Source organism: Pleurodeles waltl, chromosome 1_1 (genome assembly GCF_031143425.1).
Source record: "Pleurodeles waltl isolate 20211129_DDA chromosome 1_1, aPleWal1.hap1.20221129, whole genome shotgun sequence".
NCBI lineage: Eukaryota > Metazoa > Chordata > Amphibia > Caudata > Salamandridae > Pleurodeles > Pleurodeles waltl.
The window spans coordinates 58092048-58115011 of record NC_090436.1 but is presented as its reverse complement, the minus strand read 5'-3'; the positions used below and the strand labels follow the sequence as shown (position 1 = coordinate 58115011).

Genomic DNA, 22964 nt, shown 5'->3' with positions numbered 1-22964 from the left:
TAGATTTCGACGGATGGGATATCTGGCACGGTTGTGACAAAGTAATCCATCTGCCAATATTTAAATCAGGCCCTTAGTGGGCTCTCGGCATCCTCCTGTCAGAAGATATGTTTAAATGTGCCTAGTACTTGAGGTAGTGCATCTCAATCCTAGAAGAAGTGTCACTGCCCTTTACATGTCATACAATAAATTACATGAGGTGGATTCAGTACATTCAAATAAAAATGGAAAACAGGTGATGATGTTGTTTTCATTCTTGGCGTGGTCTCCCTTAACTTTTTGCCTCTGTTTCCCAGGTTGTTGATGTGTGCTGGACTCTGTTTTTGCTGTTTTTGTTACTCTTGGCACTTTACCAGTGCTAAAGTGCAAGTGCTCCTTTACAAAATGTGTATGTAATTGGCTTATCCATGATTGGCATATTTGATTTACTAGTAATTCCCTAGTAAAGTTCAGTAGAGGTGCCAGGGCCTGTAAATCAAATGCTACTAGTGGGCCTGCAGCACTGGTTGTGCCAGCCACATAGGTAGCCCTGTAATTGTGTCTCAGACCTGCCACTGCAGTGTCTGTGTGTGCAGTTTCAAACTGTAAATTCGACTTGGCAAGTGTACCCACTTGCCAGGCCTAAACCTTCCCTTTTCTTACATGTAAGGCACTCCTAAGGTAGGCCCTAGGTAGCCCCAAGGACAGGGTGCAGTGTATGGTTAAGGTAGGACACATAGTAATGTGTTTTATATGTCCTGACAGTGAAATATTGCTAAATCCGTTTTTCACTGTTGCAAGGCCTGTCCCTCTCATAGGTTAACATGGGGGCTACCTTTAAATCTGATTAAAGTGTAGATTCCATTTGGGAGTGGATAGACGTGAGGAGTTTGGGGTCTCTGAGCTCCCAATTACAAATACATCTTTTAGTAAAGTTGATTTTAAGATTGTGTGTTTGAAAATACCACATTTTCTTGCTTAAACCATTTCTGTGACTCTGCCTGTTTGTGGATTCCCTGTCTGGGTCAGTTTGACACTTGGGCTGGTTGCACCTCTCACTGGACATTGACACAGAGGGAACTGGGGTGTATCCTGCATAGCCTGATGAGCCATCTGTGGTAGGAGGGAGGGGAGAAGTGGTCACTTACACCTGAAAGGGCTGTACCTGCCCTCACACAATGCAGTCTCCAACCCCCGGTGAGTGTCTGGGGCCTGGCCGGGGCACGGCAGGATTTCACAATCAAGAGAGACTTTGCCTTGAAGTAGGCCTACTTCAAAGGAGAAAATTGGTATAAGAAGGGCACTCAAAACCACAGACTTCAGAACACTTATGGAAACCAAGAGGAACTTCTGCCTGGAGAAGAGCTGAAGAGCTGAGGAAGAAGAGCTGCCCTGCCTGTGACTAAGCTTTGTGGAGCTATCCTGCAATTGCTGCTTCTGCCTGTGCTAAGAGGACAAAGACTGGACTTTGTGGTGCCTTCCTTCTTGTGAAGATCTCCAAGGGCTTGATTTAGAGCTTACCTCCTGTTATTTGAAGTCTCAGGGACAGCAAAGACTTCTCTCTGTCAGCACCTGGAGTCTCTGGAGAGACTCCTACTCTGCCAAGTGGTGCCCATCCAGTTCCTGGGACCCTGAAAGGAGAAGCTGGCAGACCAAGAGTGAGGAGTCAACGCACAGACCGCCGGGCAGGGAAAGGAGCAACGCGACTCCGATGTGTGGCAGAAAAATCGACGCGCCGCCGGCTTCACAGCTGAAAATCTATGCTCGCCTGCAACGCGACCCGAAGGTCAATGCCCGGGGCTGGTGAAACAACACACAGTATTGCTGACGGAGGCTGTGGTGAGATAACAACCCGCGCTGCGTGGTTTTCAGATCATCGTGTGGCTGGATTTCCGTCGCAAATACCGCTGGGCGTGTAAAAACAACGCAAGGCCTGCCCGGACCCGAGAGTGCTGACCGGATCGACGCATCGCTCTCCTGCGGAGAGAAGAAACAATGCACACCGACCCGACTAAAGGAGAAACAGCGCATGGTCTCGCTCGTGAGTGAAATCGACGCATCGCAAGCCCTCTTTGACGCACACTCGCCCGTGCAGGGTTATTTTTGACGCACCCAAGGTACATTTTCAGGCTAACAGCGTTAGCGTTGTGTTTAAAATTACATGAAGACTCTTTTTGAATTCTTAGTGAAAACTTGACTTGTGTATTGTGGATTTTTGTCATTTTGGTCTTGTTTTGTTTATATACATATTTTCTATTTTTCTAAACCTGTGTTGTGTCATTTTGTAGTGTTTTCATTGAATTACTGTGTGTGTTGGTACACATACTTTACACCTAGCACTCTGAAGTTAAGCCTACTGCTCCTGCCAAGCTACCAAGAGGGTAAGCAGGGGTTAGCTGAGGGTGATTCTCTATTACCCTGACTAGAGTGAGGGTCCTTGCTTGGACGGGGGTAACCTGACTGCCAACCAAAGACCCCATTTCTAACAGGTGATGAATATTCACAGTTGATCAGTTACATTCATGGCTGAATATGTATTCAGGTCAACATTTGTTAGCTGCCTCCATTTAAAGCACTGCATGAGAAAGAACACTTGAGGTAGATTTCTCCTCGGTCCAAGTGATTTGAGGTGAAGTAGGCAATGCCTTCTTAAGACTCTATATATGAATTCTCTATTTACCGTGAGAGATGCTTTATTGTGTGTATGGTCTTCTAGGTGATGTAGGTCCATTTATCTTGATTGAGATTCCAGGGCAAGCTTATTTTTTTGGTATTTTGACGACTCACTTAAGTTTGTTGAAAATTCCTGCATATTGAGAACCCCATAAATGTCAACTTTTAAACTTTTACTAGGAAGTCAGTTATAAGTGCCATTTGTTTCCCTCTTTAATAGCCATGCTGTCAAGAAGCAAGAGTTAAAAATTAACGAAAATAGTTATAACTTTGGAAATCTGCGCCATTTTAAGACCATCATAGCAATTTTGGTTTAAAATGTCTAAAAATAAATAAAAAAAGAACCCAGCAAATTATGATTACATATTTATTTATGCATAGTATGTAAATTCAGTTCATCATTCACTTCGCTATTCCATAATTTAGAATAAGAATGTTCTCGATTCAATATGAAGACAAGTTATTTTTTATTTTTTATTTTATTAAACTGTGGGTGTATTTTTTTTGTGTCCGAGAATGAAGTCTAAAGCACTGAGTCAAGGTCATTTGTCTGTTCAGATACGAGCGAGACACTCTAGCCAGCATTCTGTGGTTACTGACCTAGGGCCATCTCTTTTTAGGTCGAGCGCACAAGCTCTCTGGCCTTTTGTAATCTATCTGTTGGCCTTTAACCACGCCCATCACTTTCACTCGTTCGTAGGCTTGCTTTTCAAAAATCCTTTATCATCATTGGTAAATGCTTTGCGTTTGTCCCTCCTTGGGGCGGGCTTGTTATCAGCTTGGACACTGACCCTGTTACATGGATAATTGCATGTTTGCCGATACGTTTGTCTGCGAGTGAACTACTTTTTTCTTTTGTCTCTTTCCTTCACGCTCATGGCGGCCATGACGCTTTGAATTGGCTTGCTTATGTCAACTGTTTTACTTTTCATTTTCAATTTATGTGGCAGGACCGTTCAGTTAGGACTTACAACACCAGTATCTCTAACTCGAGCAAACACGAGACCCATTGCATTGCAAATATTTGTTCTAGTATAGAGACCTTTGTGTCACTTGCATGAGGGGCATGCCCTTGCACTCCACCCGGACCCATTGCTGAGCTGTAAAGGCTGGGGTCAGGTGGTGAAGCTTGTGACCTCTGTTGTTTTAGAAGAATGGTGTCATAGTAGACGTGGCTCACCATCACCAGGCATCTCGTCCCTTTGGTTTTCAGAAAGTACGAATTTTCTGTAGAAGTGTTGATTTGCACTTCGCCACCCATGATCATGGTGTTTCTTTGAGTAGAAGATGTGAGAGTTGAGTCAAAGATAACTCCCAGGTTTTGACTCTCTGGGGTCAAAGGCTGCGGGGTAAGTGAACATTTCGGCACTGACCTCACAGACTTGGCTGTGTTCAGGAAGCTTAGAACATGCAGTGATGGGACAGCCTGTGCAATGAGGAGCCCTTCTATCATTTTAGCCAGACCAGTGCAGAGGTGAAGTTCGCAGGGATGTTCAGTGGCTCTGCTGACTGGGCATAGATGTGCAAAATGTTCAGTGAGCAGTTTGAACAAATCTGAGGCTGGACCAGGATGTTGGATGTTGCAGTGTTGTGTGTTAATACAAGTGTATGATGTGCTGTTGCATAGATCCACTAAAGCACTTGATTGAGCCCCACCGTGTTACTGTTTTCTTTCAGGTTTGCTGCAGTACATTTGTCAGGTTTGTTTTCTCACAAGTTATTGGTCTACGCTATTGTTGATGCAAAAACAGGTCAATGCAACATCACTTCAAAAGTGTAAACCCCTGAAATAGCCCGGTGGTGCTTACTTTAGTGAATTATGAAGGGCTGGTTCGGTGCTAGTGTACATATTCCTTTGTTCATTTGGTAAGTTCTTTTTTGCCCACTTTAAAGAGGGGTTTGGTTATTCCGGAGTGATGAGGTTTGGCTACAGTATGCCACTCGGTGTCACTGAAGGTCTTGTGAGTTGCAGTTAGGACGGACCTAGTGGAGTGTGCGTGGATTTCAGATTAACGAAGTTGCATCTATGCAAAATAGTGAAATTCTGAATGAAAGAGGATGGGTGTACTGTGCTCATGGTTAAGGATAGATGGCATAGATCGGGAGCAGGATCATAGAGGGTGACCGGGTTGGCAGTGAGGTGCGCAGGAGCTCATTTTGGCTCAATAGCCCTGCGAGGTTGGCACTGCTGGTTTGGCATCTACAGTAGAGCTTAACTTGTGGTCACTTGTGCAGGGGCGAAAATTTGATTTCTGTGCTGGGTCTCAAGCATAGAGAGGATCAATCCATACTGTGGCTGTTTATGTACATGATGTACCTATGTGGAGGTATGGTGCAATAACATCATCCAGATGTGCTAGCTATCTGCATTTCATCCACTCAGATTACTGTTAATGATTATGTACATATTACAGCGAGTAACCATATGTTAACACGGTACTGTGTGTTAAATACAAGGAATGTTTTTTTTTAACTAATTCAGTTAGTGTTGGTATTATTTCACCTGTGAGCTTGGCCAGGTTGTAGACACTTGCGTTGCAGGGCCTAGGGTTACAGTTGTTCGCCTAGAGCATGACTGTCTCATTGTTCTAAATGTTGATTGGATGTTCTCTTTGATTGGGAGAGTTACCTGCTGCATTGAAATTGTGCAACACTTGAATTTCCCAGTTATTAGGGAGAGCAGATATAACCAGGACTTTCTAAAACCAGACTCCATGAGTGTGGTAAAAGAATAGGAGTTTTTTAATAGATGGTGCTTGTTCAACCGGTGTTTTAGTCTGTAGTGAGTGTCTTGGTCAGTGAGTACCAGCTCCTATATTTTTCATTTAAAGTACTGCTTGGAATGGATTCTTTAGCACTAGATTATTTAGGAGCCTCGAATCTTTTGGGCTGATGTTGGTTCCTGAAGGAAGGTTACCATTGTAAGAGCATTGATATGCAGGTTGGAAGGTGCTAGCAACATGATGTCCAGCCAATTAATCTTGTCTCATACATGTCAGTGCCCTCCTAGTCCACTTCAGTATTTCCATTCCTTCACCTATGTACACCCAATGTGCCTCTAAATAAGTGTGCGGTTTCCCTATTTGGCGCCCTGCGCCGCCTGAATTCTGCCCAAATGGTAGCTTTCAAATCCTTCAGTGCAGTCTCACTTTTCAGTTGAACAGTTCTAGATGTAATAGTCTCTTGCCTCATTTTCTGCCTCTTCATTACTCTTCCTGTGTCTCCTCATTTGCTGAATACTCAAATCTAACGTGCTAATCTTTTATACTACTTAAACCAAAATAAGGCTGTGTCAGTAAACCATTGATACTTTTATTGCCACTCTTACACTAAACATAGGGCAAACACAAAATTACAAACATAGCTGACTGACTACCCATCCTATTGAAGTGTGCATTGGTCTGCAACGCGATCCTGGCCAAAACAGATCACTTTGAGTTCTCTGAAAATTGATCACAAAATGGTGGCCTTATCTTGATTTAAAGAGCTGCAACTGACCCTTTCTCTTTACCCAGGATGCTGCCTCCTCTCGTGTATTCTGCAGCCCCATCAGAGGAGACTGGGTCAGCCAACTCCTTCATAGTTCTCATAAGTATTCCTCAGCTGGGCCCTCTCCACCCAACTATTGTTTTTGTCAAATGTGATGCACACATATTCTGGTTTTGCTATTTCCTCAGGCCCGTGGTATTGTTACTTAGTATCTTAATGTTGTTCGCTCTGCATCATTATTTTTGACTTCCTACTCCGCCTAGACAATAACCAACGCTATGCAATCTTCACACAACTAATTTCTGACTATTGTGTAACCTCCACCGCGCCCCCACAAGTACCCACACCACCGTGTCGGCCTCTCGCTTATCTTTTACTATCTGACCACACCTTGACTGAGGTAGATATATATATAATCTCCACCCTTCCATTCCAAGTGAATAGGTTTTGCCCCACAGCTCATCTTCCCCTTTAGTCATGATTTCAAATGACAGTACGCAGCTATCACCTAACACAACTGTTATGCAGATGAACACACACATCTTTTGATGGCAGTAGTCTTGAAACCCTGAAGATCTAGGAGAGCATAACGGTGCCGTGCACATATTCTCATCCAGCCTCATTATTACCAATTTCCAAAGCTTAGTTGGCTTTTTGCTGCTTTTCCCCCTTCAAGTGACCACACATCACATTATTGCACTGCTTCTCACTTCGCGTGTTATTCCTTACTTCAGTTGTCTACGGTTAGATCCACTCTTCTGCTTCCCCTACCCCGTCTTCCCTTATTCCCAGCTCTTCTTCAGCATATCTCCTGTTGAACTCGTTCTAATCATCCAGTTAGCAAAGCCTTTCTGTGTCCACCTGATCCATTTAACTGCTTTGAATATCACCTTTCCTTCAGTCATTCACTTCTTCCATATCTATGAAGATGCGTCATCGGCACAGATACCTTACCCTACAAAAACAAACTTTAGCCGATCTCTCATCACCTCCTAACTTTAAACCTAAGTCCCAGATCCCTTCTCAAAAAAGCTGACCACTCTCCCCGCCAAAGTCCCAGTTGTATGACTCATTATGACTCCACCCGCAGCCTTCTTGGTGCCCTCCAGTTGGATGCCAAGCTTGACATTACATGGAGACAGTACTAACTGAGATCTCTAACTTCCTACCTTGTGCATCCTAATCACCCATCATTGGTGTTTATGACAGAGGTATGCAGCACGATTGATCACCCCCACCCTCTTTCCGACACTTGCTGCCTTCGCGTCACTGGTTCCCATACCTCATATAAAATAGAACCTTCTGTACACCTATCTGTCTCTGCGATCCCTCCTCCTACGTGTGGGTGCCCCTCAGCTTCTATTTATAGACAGCTTTCTCCTTAACATTTACTCAGGCAGCATTCAGATCATTTTCACTTTCCTCCTTTCTCTCTCAGCATTGTGGTACGTGCTTTTCACAACTTACGCTAGTTTGGCATTGGATGGCACCCTAGTCCCCCCTCCTTGCAGTCTGTGCTGCTTTAATTCAAACCTTCTTGCTTCCCCCAAAGCAATGGTGGTCCATCCTGATTTTCCTTCTTAAGAGTGTTGAAGTGTTTTCATTGGAGGTCTCATTGTGTTACCATAAGGGCAGCTGCTTCCCACTTCAGCACTGATCCCACCTACTGGCAACCAAATGCCTAATGATGACTTGTATGTCAGTCTAATGCCCTGGGTACCTGAACTCTGTAAAATGACACTACTTAGATGTGTTGTTACAGATCTTGTCTCGGTCTCCAATCATAAAATGATTTACCTGCCTCCCTGTGTGTTCATTCAGACATCTGCTCTTGAAGGCGGTCCAAATCTTCAAAAGCAAAGACACAGAAACTTTGTAAATATGTTTACATTTCTGTTGGCGGAAATAGAATATCAGTTTTCCTCCCACCAATGGCAAGAGTGATAAAATGTGAGCAAAGTGCACAAAATGTACTTAATTTCAACATTTTTTGTTGCTTAGAAAATATGCAAATTGAAATATGTAGAATCCTTGCTGCTCATGCCACATCCCTTTTCAGATGCCATTTGAGTGTCTCCGTCGCCCCCACACATCCACCTCCACACACAACTCCGCATCCTCTATCTCCCAAATGCACAGTACCTGCACCTTCCACACCATTCAAGAGGTCTCCCACCTCTGTGGGTGTATCCTCCTAGCCGTGCACACCTCTGTTCTGTTCATTTCCTGGGGGTGGGCATACTGCCATCCTCGACACAAATTTCACCATTTGTCCCTTCGGAGACAGAAGATAGGCCTTTGATGTGTAACATCATGATGAGCCTGAGTTTTGCAACTTTCACTACCTGAATAGCCACATGTGTCCTTGGCAATAAACAGGTAAGCCTTGTGACGCCACCTTCCTTCCATGTGCTCCGGGGGATTGAAGATACATAGTGACGCACACATGCAAGGGGGAAGCCTACCCTGTGTAGGAGTTTCCAGCTCACTTAATATTCACTGTTTGACATTTGCTCCTCACTGGATCACCTTGCGAAGAGTTGTGAGATCAAGGTACACTTGTGAGTTAGCAGGCCTGGGGTTCGATTTATGGCTTACTCATAGACTTAGGGTGTTGTGTAACCATTTTAGCTATAGTTTCATACACGTTATTTTACCAAACTAGGCCTGCCACTGTGCTCTTTAACCTAGATACATTTTATTCAGCTTTGCTTTTTTATTTTAACTGTAGTCACATTTGCGGTTTTGTTTTATTTTTTCTATCTAGCTGTTCTTCCCCTAGGCCAGCACTGCGTTCTTAAACAAGACATTTCTGTCATCCTGTGCTTTTCTCAAGGCTGCAGTAAGATAGGTTGCCGGCAAAAGTGGTATGTATGCTTTGTCTCCAATGTTCACAGAAACATACATGCTCTTACGTGGGGATCCTTTATCGGAACATCAGCTGTTTTATTATAAAAACACTACTTTGACCCATGTACTTTAGAGGGGGATTCCAGCCAGATGACCAAGACTGTATGCTGATTGCTTCGCTACAGCTGCTTATGTAGACTACAGGCCTCTTGCTCAGGTATGAGGGCTGATGTCTTCCCAGGAGGGAACCTGAAAGGCAGAATTAGAGCGTAACATGCTGTGTTCTAATATAGTTTAGGTAGGAACTATCTCTATAAACTTTAGTGACAGTATGGTAGCGTTATTCTTGTGTTTTACTCTCCTTGTCACAATTTTAATCTTATTGTGCTTTATCGTCCTAGTTATTGCAATACATGCTTTATTGTCTAAGATGCAGTTACTTCAATAAAACCTTATTGAACTATACTCTGCCTCTGATTGTCCTTGCATATGTGAGACTAATGTAACTGAGAGAAACGGATGAGATCTGAGTGACCACTGTTAGCGTGCCTGGTCCTTAATAAGTAAACTTACAAGGGGACGAGTATAGGTCGATGAACCTTTTATCCTGATTCACCTAGTGACCAGTGGCATCAATAATCAATGTAATCAATCAGTAACCACTAAGAGAATCATTAATCAACAATTATAATCTGCATTCATGAATAACCACAACTTAATAAGCGTTTAACCATTTTTATTTCCCTATTAATTACAATTCTAATGCATTTGATTAATCTCAAACGTTATTTAGTCAGCTCAAAATTGGTTTATTAGCAACCAACAATAACACAATCTAATCAAAACTTGAGAAAACATATGTTCGAATGCTTCAACATAAGCCAATAAGATGAATATAGCTGCATTAATAGCAGAGTTCAGCAAACCAGTCCGTCAATCATTTGTCGCTGTCAAGTCACCCGTAAACCCTTAACTAACCCAGATTGCCATCCGCATGTGGGACTTCATGCAAAACAATTTAGAAAAATGTGAATTTGGAAAAACATCTAGCTAAGAAGAAAACTATAAAACAATGCAGTTGGTACCTAGAAGAAAAGGCACAAAGTTAGTCAGTCACATTTTTCATAGCTACCTATCCACGGAATGGATCAGCAACAAAGTCAGTCTTCATCTTCAGGTCATCAATAAATCAGCTACACATCAGGCTCTCAAAAGCATGAGCCCAATGACAGAATCTCGAACCGCGTCTCTTGACGTCATTAATTCTCCCCTTGCATCTCCTGCATCTCATCATCTGAAGTTTTAGCCCCTTGTCATGACTTTTATTAGAGTTTTCAGTCCATCCCCCTAATTCCTAACTGGTCAGTCAATCGGCAGATATGACTCTAACCTATAATATTAATTTTTCAAATCTATGAGTTCTAATATTTCTTCTTTCTCATTTCATGGATTGGTCCACTGTATGATGTCTTCATCATCCGGCTCTTCAGGTATCGAAAATGTTGCATGTTCCTCTTCAGTCAGTGCTTCCATTGTTCATGTCCTGGGAAAGTACATTTAGCCTACTCTACACATAATTGTATCCAATTGACTTCATCATGTCCTGTCCGTCGGTACATTGCAGAAAATTCTACCTAAGCAATTTTAACATGGGGTGGTTCAAGGTCGGGTAATGCACTGACTTCTCTGTAGTGCACTAGAAATTCAGCTTCTTCTGTGAGGCCTGGAAAGACTAGGCCACTACTTCAGCTAAGTTAAGTCTACAAATGAATACAGAACATTTGCTATACATCTCAATATGACATAATATTACATTATTTTTATATTTTCGTTATTTCCCTCATTTTTTGTTATTTTAGTACAAGTTTCGTATAAGTGGCTGACATACCCGGTGGGCAAATTTTCAAACGTACACATTATTTTTTCTTTATTAATTTCTCTACAAACTTTTCTTTAATCAAAACATATAAACATACATTAATAATTTCTAATTAGCATATCTGCATGAACACCACCATTCCCCTGAGAAGTCATGTATGTCATGCGCCCGGTTGCCGCCAATATTCCCTGCTCTTGGGCGGAAATAAGGCACTGCTAGTTAGCCAGAACAAACCCGGATTAGGTCAACAGGTGTCATATGGTGCGGGATCAGACTCAGTCCCCCGCAGTACAGGTGATTCTGCCGTCCGTATCCAGTAGTCTCATTAGGATAATGAGAACCTAAGCGACAAGGGTAGGCACATTCCTTTCTGTGGGTGCGGTGAAGATATGAGCTCTCCTGAGTCCATGTTCGTGTGTACCTTTTTATGGTTTGGCTTGACAGCACAGCTGTCTCCAGACAATTATGTAGGCATCAGAGAGGAGCTTTGACTCCGCCCACATATTTGGAGCCAGGAGTAAATTTTGATTGGGCAGATATTCTCCTCAGCAAAAAAAGTGCTTGCCCTCCGTACAGTTGTGGCCATTTAGTTTATTTATCCCACTGCCTGAGCTTGAACCTTCAGGGACACACACACATGACATGCTGTAAAAGTGTCTTAGATAATTTATCGTGTTTTTCTGGCCTCGGCTCAGATGAGAGGAGGGCAGCCATGAAGACTGTAAAAGATTCCAAACCTTGCTCAGTTTGTGTGTGTTTTTGCGATTGGGACAGGAGGTGGTTACAAGAATGAGTTACTGGGTGAATGATTGGATGTCTGAGCGTAAAGGTGGGTGACCAAGTACATATTTGATGACTTGTTTAGTGTCTAAACCTATCAGTGACGCAGGTGGCACTTTCATTCATGAGCCAGATCCATTGGCATTGCCAATGCTTATTAAAAAGGCTGTGAGTATGTAATTAACTTGGGGAAAATGAACATAAGCTTGAGAGTGCTGGTCATTTTCTGCACAGCCTCTTTTAATTTGTTCCCCGCAGGTCTCCTGACTGAGAGTAAAACTCTCCCGGCCGGCACTACATTCAGGCGCCCGCGCTGACCATGCAGCCGGGATTATTTTGCGAGTAGTTGAGGAAAAACTGCTGCTTTAAAGAATTAGCAGTTGCCATGGCAACCGAACATGAAACCAAACCTGTTCTCTCTGTGTCTTTCTGCTTCTGAATAGTTTTTACATCTTGGCTTTCTAATAGGAGTGATGACCCAGGGGTCAGGTTTAATGTAGTCCTAATGAGCACAGGAGTTACGGGGCTCCGTGGTGAATCAGTCTAATGCCCCCGTGGCTCCCTCGCGGGCTCCCCTTCCCTTGTCTTCAGGCTTCCATCACTCTAGGACTGCTCGTGCTGCGCGCGGTCTCGTGCTCAGCAGCCTTCGGTGGCGGCTCTCTTTCCTTTTATTTCTTAGTTTAACTGGATTTTTCATACCTAGTGTTCCACCCAAAAAAAAAAAAAATAGACTGACGGCTGATCAGGTAAGATTATCAGAAGTTTATTTAAAGTTATTGAGGCCAAGCCCCGAGACAGTCACACACATAAACGCACAAGCACGCACTAAACAAATCCTAATACCTATGCCAAAATATACTGCAAAAGAGGGTAGTTCTGTAACTACTAAAATATAGGAACATAAAGAGAAATAGGTTGTACGTAATAAAAAAGACACAGAATAGCTAAGAATAATACATTAGTAAACAATTAATGTGACAAAATATCCATCTCACAAAATCATGCAAGTAGGAAGGTTTAACAATTCTCCTCCCTGATCTAGCGAGTACTGCTGTGGTGTTAGTACTGCTGTGGTGTTGTCCCTTTTGAATGCGGATACTTGGCGCATCTGGTGAGGCTTTTCTCTCAGTAACATTCTTCTGAGAGGTATTAGCCTGCTCACTAAAAACATTCTCATTATCTATGTGTCTTCTTTCACTACCCACATCCGCAGTTAACCAATCAAATTTATTACAAATAGAAGCACCCTTCTACGAAGTAATTCCGCTGGCCTTCCCCTTGCATAAAGCCATTCTACTGGCGTTCCAAACTTTACTATCACTTACTAAAGCTGCTTTATATAAAATCATCTCCATTTGCAGAGGTTCCGTAGATTTGCATTCTCCCTTTTTACCAACCTTCCTTTTGTTTTTTTTAACTCACCAAATCACCCACATAGCGCTCAATCTTTTAGGGCCAGATGTATCAAAGGATTTTACCCATTCTGTGTCTATGGGAAAATGCGTTGCTACATATGGCCCTTAGTCACTTGTGTTTGTCTTATCTGGACTTGCAAATTGCCTTTCCATCATTTAGCTTGTTCCGTACCTGTTCCACTGGTACTGTTATTTCCTTCCTTTTGCTTAAACATCCTAAGTTGTCTTTAGAGCGCCCATCTTTTCGACTCATGAGATGGAAACATACATGCCCAGAGGAACTATATTCTGTGACCCTGTATGCCCACACAGTATCTTTAATTTCTTTCTCCAAATTCATTTTCTTACTATTGGACAGATCAATGATCCCTTTAATCAGCAATTGAAGCATTCTACACACTCATTCCCTTCAGGATGATAAATGGATGTTCTGTTTGTGACACCTAAATTGTTTGTAAATTCCTTGACCACATCAGACACAACTTGACCACCATTATCACTGATGATACTCTTGGGCAACCCATCCCTGTAAAAAAATGTCTTCTAAAAACTCTCTTATCACTTTGGTATCTGCTACATTCACAGCCTTTAATGCTGGCCATTTGGAAAATAAATCAACCACTACTATGGCATATGTTTGTCTTTCCTTCAGCATTCTGTACTGTCCAAAAATAACACCCCACTATCTTTTCCTATAGTATCTCTGGGACTTCGATGGGAGGTAAAGGGTGCTTGAAGACCACTTGAGTTTTATCCGAGTTGATGCACTTTGAGCATTTTCTCACAACTTTTCCACTGCTCTGTCAATCCTCTACCACCAATACGAGTGTTTCATGCTACTTTGTGTCTTAGCTACACCTAGGTGGCCTCATGACACCGAGTAATAATTTTTTGATGGAATAAGTCTGGTGGCACTAAAACGTCCATTCCTGGACACTGTTCTTTTCAATGGAGATTTCATTCCTGGCCATCCTATATGTTGCTAAATCTCCTGCTAGTGTTCTTTTCTCTGACCAGCCTCTTTTGATCATAACAATATTCTTGGCCAGAGTAACAACAGATTTAGTCTGTTATCCATGCTTAAGTTTCACACTTTCTAGATCTTTTGACCCTAATGCTGCCACCAAAAAGTCATTGCATCATCAGGAGGCTCACCTACAGTTGGCAATGGAAGTCTACTCAGACAATCAGCAATCTTCTTAAATACCCCTGGTACATATTGTATTTCAAAGTGGTACTCTAATAAGTGCATAGACAACCTGACAATTCTAGGTGAAAGCATTGTTGAACCTCTGTGTGGTAAATGTGAAGAACTACTTAAGATCCCTGAATTGCCAGAAATGTCAGAGTCCCCAAACACACCCCAGAGTGTGTCTCTCTATAACAGAGTACTTTTTTCTGTGGGTGTCAATGCTCTGGACGTGAATGCTACGTCACATTCCTTACCTTCTGCATCAACCTGGAATAATACCTCCTTTCTACTGGCATAAGTGGTTATAATATTTTTCCTAGCATTTGGGATCATGGCCACAGAGGAATGGTGCTCACTAATATTCATTTTGATGCCATCAAATGTTTCTTGACACTAAGAGGACCACACAAAAGGGGCTTAGTCTTTAACAGTTTTCTAATCTGATACATTTTGCTTGAAACCTTTTGCACAAATAATGAGTACAACACTGCAAGCCCTACAAAGGCTCACACTTCTTTGTTGCATGTGAGGGAGCTTTTTTAATGGCCAACACAAAATCTTCCTTGGGCGCAGTGCCATCACAACTGATTTTGTGACTCAAAAATGTAACCTTTCTTTTGCCTATTTTACATTTAGTAGCTTCTGCCTTCAGACCATGGTTTTCCAGAGCACTTAAGTAGCACCCTTAACGTCTTATTGTGTTCTTTATTTTACCCATAATTAAAATATCAGCTTAGAAAAAAGTTACATTAGCCACATTACTCAATAGTTTGTACATCAAATGTTGAAACATGGCAGCAGCTGAACCTAAACTCTTATAAGCTGGTAACACCCTATTGGTGTTATAAAAGCAGTCAGGTGTTTGCTGTCTGGGTGTAAGAACACCTAGTGGTAAGCTGACACTATTGATTGTTGAAAACCAGTTTGAGTTCCTGATTAATGACAATAATTCATGTACATGTGGCAAGGGAAATTGGTCAACAGGTATGTTTTTATTGAGGTCTCTGAGGTTGACGCAAAGTCTGATTGTGCCATTCGATTTCCTAGCTACCAACAGGGGTGCAACCCTGTCTGAGGTTTCAACTTGCTTAATTATGCCACTACGTTCCAGTCTGTTCAATTCTGTGGTGATCTAATCTCTTGTGGTAAATGGGATATTGCCTACCTTATGAATTTTGGGTTTGGCAACCTGCTTTAATATAATCAATCTTTTGCATAAACCCTTTTAGCTCTCCTATATTAACACCAAATACTTTGGGGCATTCTTTGACAATTCTGTCTAAAAGATTGGATTCCATCTCTGTGACCAGGATGGGATCAGGATCACTAGGATCCAAAAGTATAGCTAATTCACCTTGATCCCACCATCCAAGTATGGAAGGACCTTGTTCAGATACATACATTTTGTACTTTGCAGACCTTCCCTTAAATTTTGAAATCCAGTTCTTAAAATCCTAACACTTTTATGGGTTCCCCTGAGAAACTTAGTGATTTGATGTCAGTTTGAGATAGTTCAGTACCTAATACACTTATGAACAATTTGTTCCATAATTGTTTGTTGACAGTGGTGTACGGGGACCCAGAGTCTGCCACCAGCTTGACAAAATCCCCTCCTACTACATCCTCACACAATAGGTTGTTTCTACTTTGACCCTCACTTTCTAAAACCTTTTCATGTACTTCTTCTTTATCAGAATCACTCATACATTCAGCAATATTAGACTCTTTCACTAGACATTTTTCATGTTTAGATATACAACATAGTCTTGAAGTGTCCCTTTACATTACATTTTGAACATCTCTGGTGCAATTCTGGGCACCTTTTGTCATTAACTAAATGGTTGGAACTACCACATTGATAACATTTACCTTTCAAGTCTTCCATACATTGTCCACTGGTCTTTCTCAAATTTAAATCTTTGTATTTGCTGGTGTCCTGCTCAGGTTTCCCTACAGCTTTTTTCTTAGTAATGTCTTTACTCACCACTCCTATACTTTCTGCTTTGTTGGTATCTATAACAGCTTTTACGCGTCTGTTGGCAAGTTCAGCTTTGGCTCTGCAACAACCTCTTTGAGTGTGGAATCACCCATCGGTCGTAAATATTGGGAAATATTGCAGTGCATTATAACTCAGTCTCTTACTAGATTATGTAATTTGCCAAACGTACATATAAGAGCCAGTTTCTTTAGTGTGGAAACATATTTCTCCTTTTCTGCCCGTTTCCTGTGGTAAACATTGTACTGACCTGTTGTATAGGTATTTTAGCCATAGTCTTATACACGTAATTTTAACAAACCAGGCCTGCGATTGTGCACTTTTGCCTAGTTACATTTTATTTAGCTTTGCTTTGTTTTTTACCATCAGCCACATTTTGTGGTGATTGTTTAATTTTCATCTATGTAGTTGTTCTTTGCCAAGGACAGCACTAGGCTCTAAACAAGATATTTCTTCCACTTTGTGCTTTCCTCAAAGCTGCAGTAAGATAGGATTTCCTGCAAACGTGGTACGCTTTGTCTCCAAGATTCACAGAAACATACACTTTTACGTGGGGATCTTTCTTAGAACATCAGCTGTTTTATTATAAAAACACTTTCTTGTCCCATACACGTTAGAGGGAGAATTCCAGCCAGATGACCATGACTGCACGTTGATTGCTTCACTACAGCTGCTTGCTTAGACTACTGAATCCCTGGCCCATTCGGGGACGGTGTCTTCTTAGACTACAGGCCACCTTGCTCAGGTATAAGGGATGATGTCTTCGCAGGGGGGGACCCTGAAGGACGAATTAGAGATTAACACGCTGTGCTCTAACATCGCATAGGTAGGAAACAGATATGTCCATATCTATATTACCCTTAGTGACAGTATGGTCGGACTGTTTTTCTGTTTTACTCTCCTCATCACATTAATGCTTCTGTTGTGCTTTATCTTCCTGGTTATTGCACTACATGCCTTACTATCCAAGATGCAGTTTCTTCAATAAATCCTTTTGAACTATATTCTGCCTTTGTTGTCTTTGCATGTATGAGACTAATGTAACTGAGAGAAAAGGATGAGATCTGACTGACCATGATTCCCCTGAGGAGTCATTCATGTCATGCGCCTGGTTGCCACAATCATCCAAGCTCTGGGGCAGAGATGAGGGTGCTGCTAGTTAGCTGGAAAACCCGGATTGGGCTGACAGGTGTCACATGGTGTGGGATTAGACTCAGTCCCTCACAATACAGGTGATTCTGCTGCCCAAATCCAGTAGCCTCATTAGAATAATGAGAGCCCACGTGACAGACCAATGGCTGGGCATACGGTGGGTGAAAAATAGGTATCCAGATTATTCAACGCATTGGTGAATACATCTCCTTCACCTAGGTATTTGTCTATGCGATTAAACACTTTCAAACTGCTCGGACCTAGACAGTGTAATAGAATCCTCTTTTTTTCTTTCACAAGAAAAATCCTCATCATCAAAATGGATAAATAATTGTTAAAATATTCTCTCATTCTTCCCATTTTATTTTTTTTCATCTTCTTTTATCCTGAAAGACTGAGGAGCAGACAGGTTCAACGTGCTCATTTTGATAAGTAATGATAAAAAATAGATTCCAGAATGAAGGAGAAGAAAATGAAATATTTTCTAAAATATACATTACAGTACATTATGGAAAACTGACAAAAATGAAAATGGCTGCTGGGAAAAAAAATCAGGCCCAATCCAAAATGGCAGCCAAAGTCAATGAAAATGGTGCAATCCAAAATAGCCGCAGAAAATGTGTGCGCACATGCGCATGAGGAGTTCTGGCTGTACAAGTGATAGGCTGCAAACGTACGGGTGAAGCAGGTGTGAGAAGTAGTTAGTGTGCTGATTAAGTCAGTGCGAAAGGGGTGTTCCTTTAACTTTGTGCCTGCTGCTTGACGAAATGGCCCCAAAGGGAGTACAGCCCGATTATGGCTGCAGATGACGACGAAGAGCGGTTCCCTTTCAGCTATCTGGAACCGATGCAGCACAGTGTGACAAAACAGCTGCATGTGTGGTGAGAGCTTGACCGAAGCGTGTCACCAACGTGTTCCACCAAATGAAGTAGACCGACGGCTGATCGGATAAGAGTATCATTAGGTTTATTTCAAGTTGGGGGGGGGGGGGGAAGGGGCAAGCACCATCCGTACAGGCAGTGTGTCTACACTCCTCCCCAGCCTCAAGTGAAACCGTTGGGGAATGGTTCGGGAATTCTGAGTGCAGGGCAGGCTTTAACGTTGGTGACTCCTGGTGCGACAGTGTTTGTGCCCCCCCCCCGTTCCCACCAGTGAACACCTTTGCCACAGATTCTCTCACTACCACCCTTTAACAGTGCCCGCAGGTCTCCATAGCCACTCTCTCACAGATGCATTTAATAAGTTTTATGGCACCACTTATAATAGTGTAGGGTGTCACCGCACTTTACATCACAAACACATTATACAGAGGCAAATCATTTGTGCGTAACTCAGTGTGTAGGAAATGTTACATAAGACAAGGGACTACAAGGTGTAGAGTCACATCATCTATACTGTAAGGCAGCATTGTTTCAGTGCTTGATGTGGAGAAGCACAAACTCAGAATGTTAAAAAGTGCAACCTTAGTTAGGGATTGTCCTTACTAATAAGAATTGATTTATACTCAAATGAGCCCTTTTAACAACATTAGGACAAAGAAAGATGGGGGGAAAAATGAAGGCGCTGTAACCTATACCTCACAGTTCCTTGATGGCAGTTTCTAGCTCACTGTTCTGTGTTAGAATTTTAACTTATGAACTGCAAATAACTAAAGGAAATCTCCAACAAAAGCAGTGACTCACGGATGTATTTACATTACATGCACTCTTTGATCTGCATGGTACACGAGCTTTGCAGCAGGCATATCAACCCTCTCTGCTACCTTATGATGAGTTTGAACTTCCACTAGACAAACCTCAGGCAAGGAAGCGGCAGCAGGTGCTTTTAACAGCGTAACAGGCGCACCCACCCGAAGTCATCGCCCGATGCGGTGGCACCAGCCGCACTGCCCTATAGCGGTCCCGCCTGAGCACGCACAAACTAAAAATACTACAAAGATAAAGCTCCAAATGAGAATACTAAGGTAGATCACAAGAGGTAGCATGTGGGCCCGTGCCACCTCTGGCACTCTCTGTCACTTCAGGCTTTTTAGCCAGCAGCACTTTGCATCCTGTGATGCTTGGGTCCATGTCCCAAGACTGCTAGTAACAGAATGCATCTTCAGGACTCGCTGAAGTTCTGACAAAGCCTGGTGGAATCTCTTTGAGGGCCACATGTTGCGGGGTCTCTGGCATATCCCTTCCCATCAGAGCGCATCCCTCCAGCTCTCGTCCGCAGAGGTCTCCACCGTGGTCTCCTCGCCAGATGCCCTCACCCCCACTGCACATAGGGTGGTCTGCAGGGGCGGCGACAGTAGGCTCCCACCTATGCGCACACCTGTCAGTGTTTTACAAAGACTGGTGAAGGGGTGGTGGGTGATCTGGACAGCTGCCGCGGCTCTGGGATGGATACAGAGCCTCTCTGCCCCTCATCACACGGGATCCTTATACCGCTTACACTCTGTCTTTTCAGTATTGTGACGCCGGATTGGAAACATGTTCTGAACAGCAGGGTAGAAGTTTTGAAGAGACACATTTTTAGAAGCGAAGTCAAAGGAAGGGGCTGGCCAGTTATTTGTCGGCAAGTGGGATAGAGGAAGGGCGCGCGTGGTGATTTTGGGTGAACTCAAGAAAGAGAAGGAACCTGGAAATGCTGTGTGTGAATGATGGTGTAGTCAAAAATCTACGATTTGTTTCTTTGCCATTTTTCCTTGTAACAGTTCGAAGCTGATTTTAAGTTGTAAAGCAAAAATACCTATTTCCAAATCACTTTTTGCCACAGAGTGGGTGTGCGCATTCCTTTCCGTTAGAGGCTGATTGTTAGACCTGACAGCCTTAGGGTAGTCACCCCTAACTTTTTGCCTGCCTCCCTCCACTTTTTGGACACGGTTTTTGCTGGCTTTTAGACTCTGCGCACTTTACCACTGCTAACCAGTGCTAAAGTGCATATGCTCTCTCCCCTAAAACATGGTAACCTTGAAATCATACCTGATTGGACTATTAATTTACTTATATGTCCCTAGTAATGTGCACTTTATGTGCATAGGGCCGGTAGATTAAATGCTACTAGTGGGCCTGCAGCACTGGTTGTGCCACCCAGTTAAGTAGCCCCTTTTCCTTGTCTCAGGCCTGCCATTGCAGGGCCTGCGTGTGCAGTTTCACTGCCACCTCGCCTTTGCATTTAAAAGTACTTGCCAAGCCTAAACCTCCCCTTTCTCCACATATAAGTCACCTCTAATGTGTGCCCTAGGTAACCCCTAGAGCAGGGTGCTGTGTGGGTGAAAGGCAGGACATGTACCTGTGTAGTTTACATGTCCTGGTAGTGTAAAACTCCTAAATTCATTTTTGCACTACTGTGAGGCCTGCTCCCTTCATAGGCTAACACTGGGGCTGCCCTCATACAGTATTGAAGTGGTAGCTGCTGATCTGAAAGGAGTAGGAAGGTCATATTTAGTATGGCCAGAATGGTAACATAAAATCCTGCTGACTGGTGAAGTTGGATTTAATATTACTATTCTAGAAATGCCACTTTTAGAAAGTGAGCATTTCTTTGCACTTAAATCTTTCTGTGCCTTACAATCCACGTCTGGCTGGGCTTAGTTGACAGCTCCTTGTGCATTCACTCAGACACACCCCAAACACAGGGTGCTCAGCCTCACTTGCATACATCTGCATTTTGAATGGGTCTTCCTGGGCTGGGAGGGTGGAGGGCCTGCTCTCACGCAAAGGATTGCCACACCCCCTACTGGGACCCTGGCAGACAGGATTGAACTGAAAGGGGACCTGGTGCACTTCTTAGCCACTCTTTGAAGTCTCCCCCACTTCAAAGGCACATTTGGGTATAAAACAGGGCCTCTGCCCTACCTCATCAGACACTTGCTGGAGAAGAAACATGAACCAGAAACTACATCCTGCCAAGAAGAACTGCCTGGCTGCTCACAGGACTCACCTGTATGCTTTCTACAAAGGACTGCTGCCTTGCTGTTGGCCTGCTGCCTTGCTGAACTCTTGTCTGGCTGTGAAAGTGCTCTCCAAGGGCTTGGATAGAGCTTGCCTCCTGTTCCCTGAAGTCTCAGGACCAAAAAGACTTCTCTTTTTCACTTGGACGCTCCGTGCGCCGAAAATTTTGACGCACAGCTTGTTCCGCGGCGAGAAAAACGCCGCACACCGACGCTGATCGACGCGACGCCTTCGGGACGACCGGAACTTCGACGCACGGCTTCGCAAGGACAACGCCGCCCGACCTGTAAAGGAGAAATCAACGCAACGCCTGCTGTGAGATCGTAATTTCGACGCGCAGCCCCGCAGAACGACGCGCAGCCGGAAAACAAGCAGAAAAATCCACGCACAGACCCGGGACATCTGGTAATCCCTGCGATCTACAGAAAGAGACTGTCCGCGTGCCGGAAAACGACGCACGACTTCCCCGCGTGAAAAATAACGACACAAGTCCGTGTGTGCTGGGGAGAAATCGACGCACACACCCTTTTTCCACGCATCTCTTCTTTTGTGGCCATCTGAGGAGATTTTCCACTCCAAACCAGGTGCTTGTGCTTTAAAGAGACTTTGTTTACATTTTAAAGACTTAAGACACTTTATATCACTTTTCAGTGATATCTCTACAATTTCACATTGCAACTTTATTCTTTTTTTTTTTACCTACAATTATCCTGATAAATATTATATATTTTTCTAAACACTGTGTGGTGTATTTTTGTGGTGCTATATGGTGGTATTGTATGATTTATTGCACAAATACTTTACACATTGCCTTGTAAGTTAAGCCTGACTGCTCGTGCCAAGCTACCAGGGTGGGCACAGGATAATCTTGGGTTGTGTGTGACTTACCCTGACTAGAGCGAGGGCTTTTGCTTGGACAGGGGGTAACCTGACTGCCAACCAAAAACCCCATTTCTAACATTGGTGATCAGCGGTGAGGATAGGACTTGTATTTGTGCAGTGACATACAGTAGCTAAGTATTTCACTACCTACCCACAGTTGAAGGTCAACTTGATTTTTATCCCTTTTTGCAAATTCGTTTTTCCTGACAATTTTCAAAAACTAAATCCTCACTCAACATGTCTCTGACTGGGTCTCAGATAGGAGACTTTGACCTAGTCCGGTTGGATACATATACGGTCAAACAACTAAGAGGATTCTGCAGGGCAATGAGGGTACCCTCCCAATGGGCCTCCAAAAAGGAGGACTTTCAAGTGGCGCTGAGGGCCTGGGCAGAAGCCTATTTAGAGGATGATGAGGAAGAGGAGCCAGAAAATGGCCCCTCAGAGGATTTTTCACTATCTGTGGATGGTGTTACCACTGCAATTGTGCCCCCTTCCAGACCAGGGAGCAGTGTCTCTGTGCAAAGCCTGACCGCAGAGGAAAGGAGAGAGGAAAGGGAGTTCCAATTGCAAATGGCAAAACTGAAAATTGAAGCTCAACAGAAGGAGAGAAGGGCCGAAAGAGAAGCCAAGCAAGCTGAGGCTGAAAGAGCAGCCCAACAGATAGCAGCTGAGAGAGCCTTGGCTGAAAAGAAACTGTTATTGGCTCATGAACTGAGTCTCAAGGAGCTGGACCTCA

At 43.3% G+C, this 22964-nt stretch overlaps 1 protein-coding gene across 2 annotated transcripts in view; it reads left to right on the top strand.

The window, feature by feature from the left end:
• The window catches only part of UNC13B (unc-13 homolog B), a 1359370-nt gene that overhangs the window by 434287 nt on the left and 902119 nt on the right, over positions 1-22964 (top strand). The window lies entirely within an intron of this gene.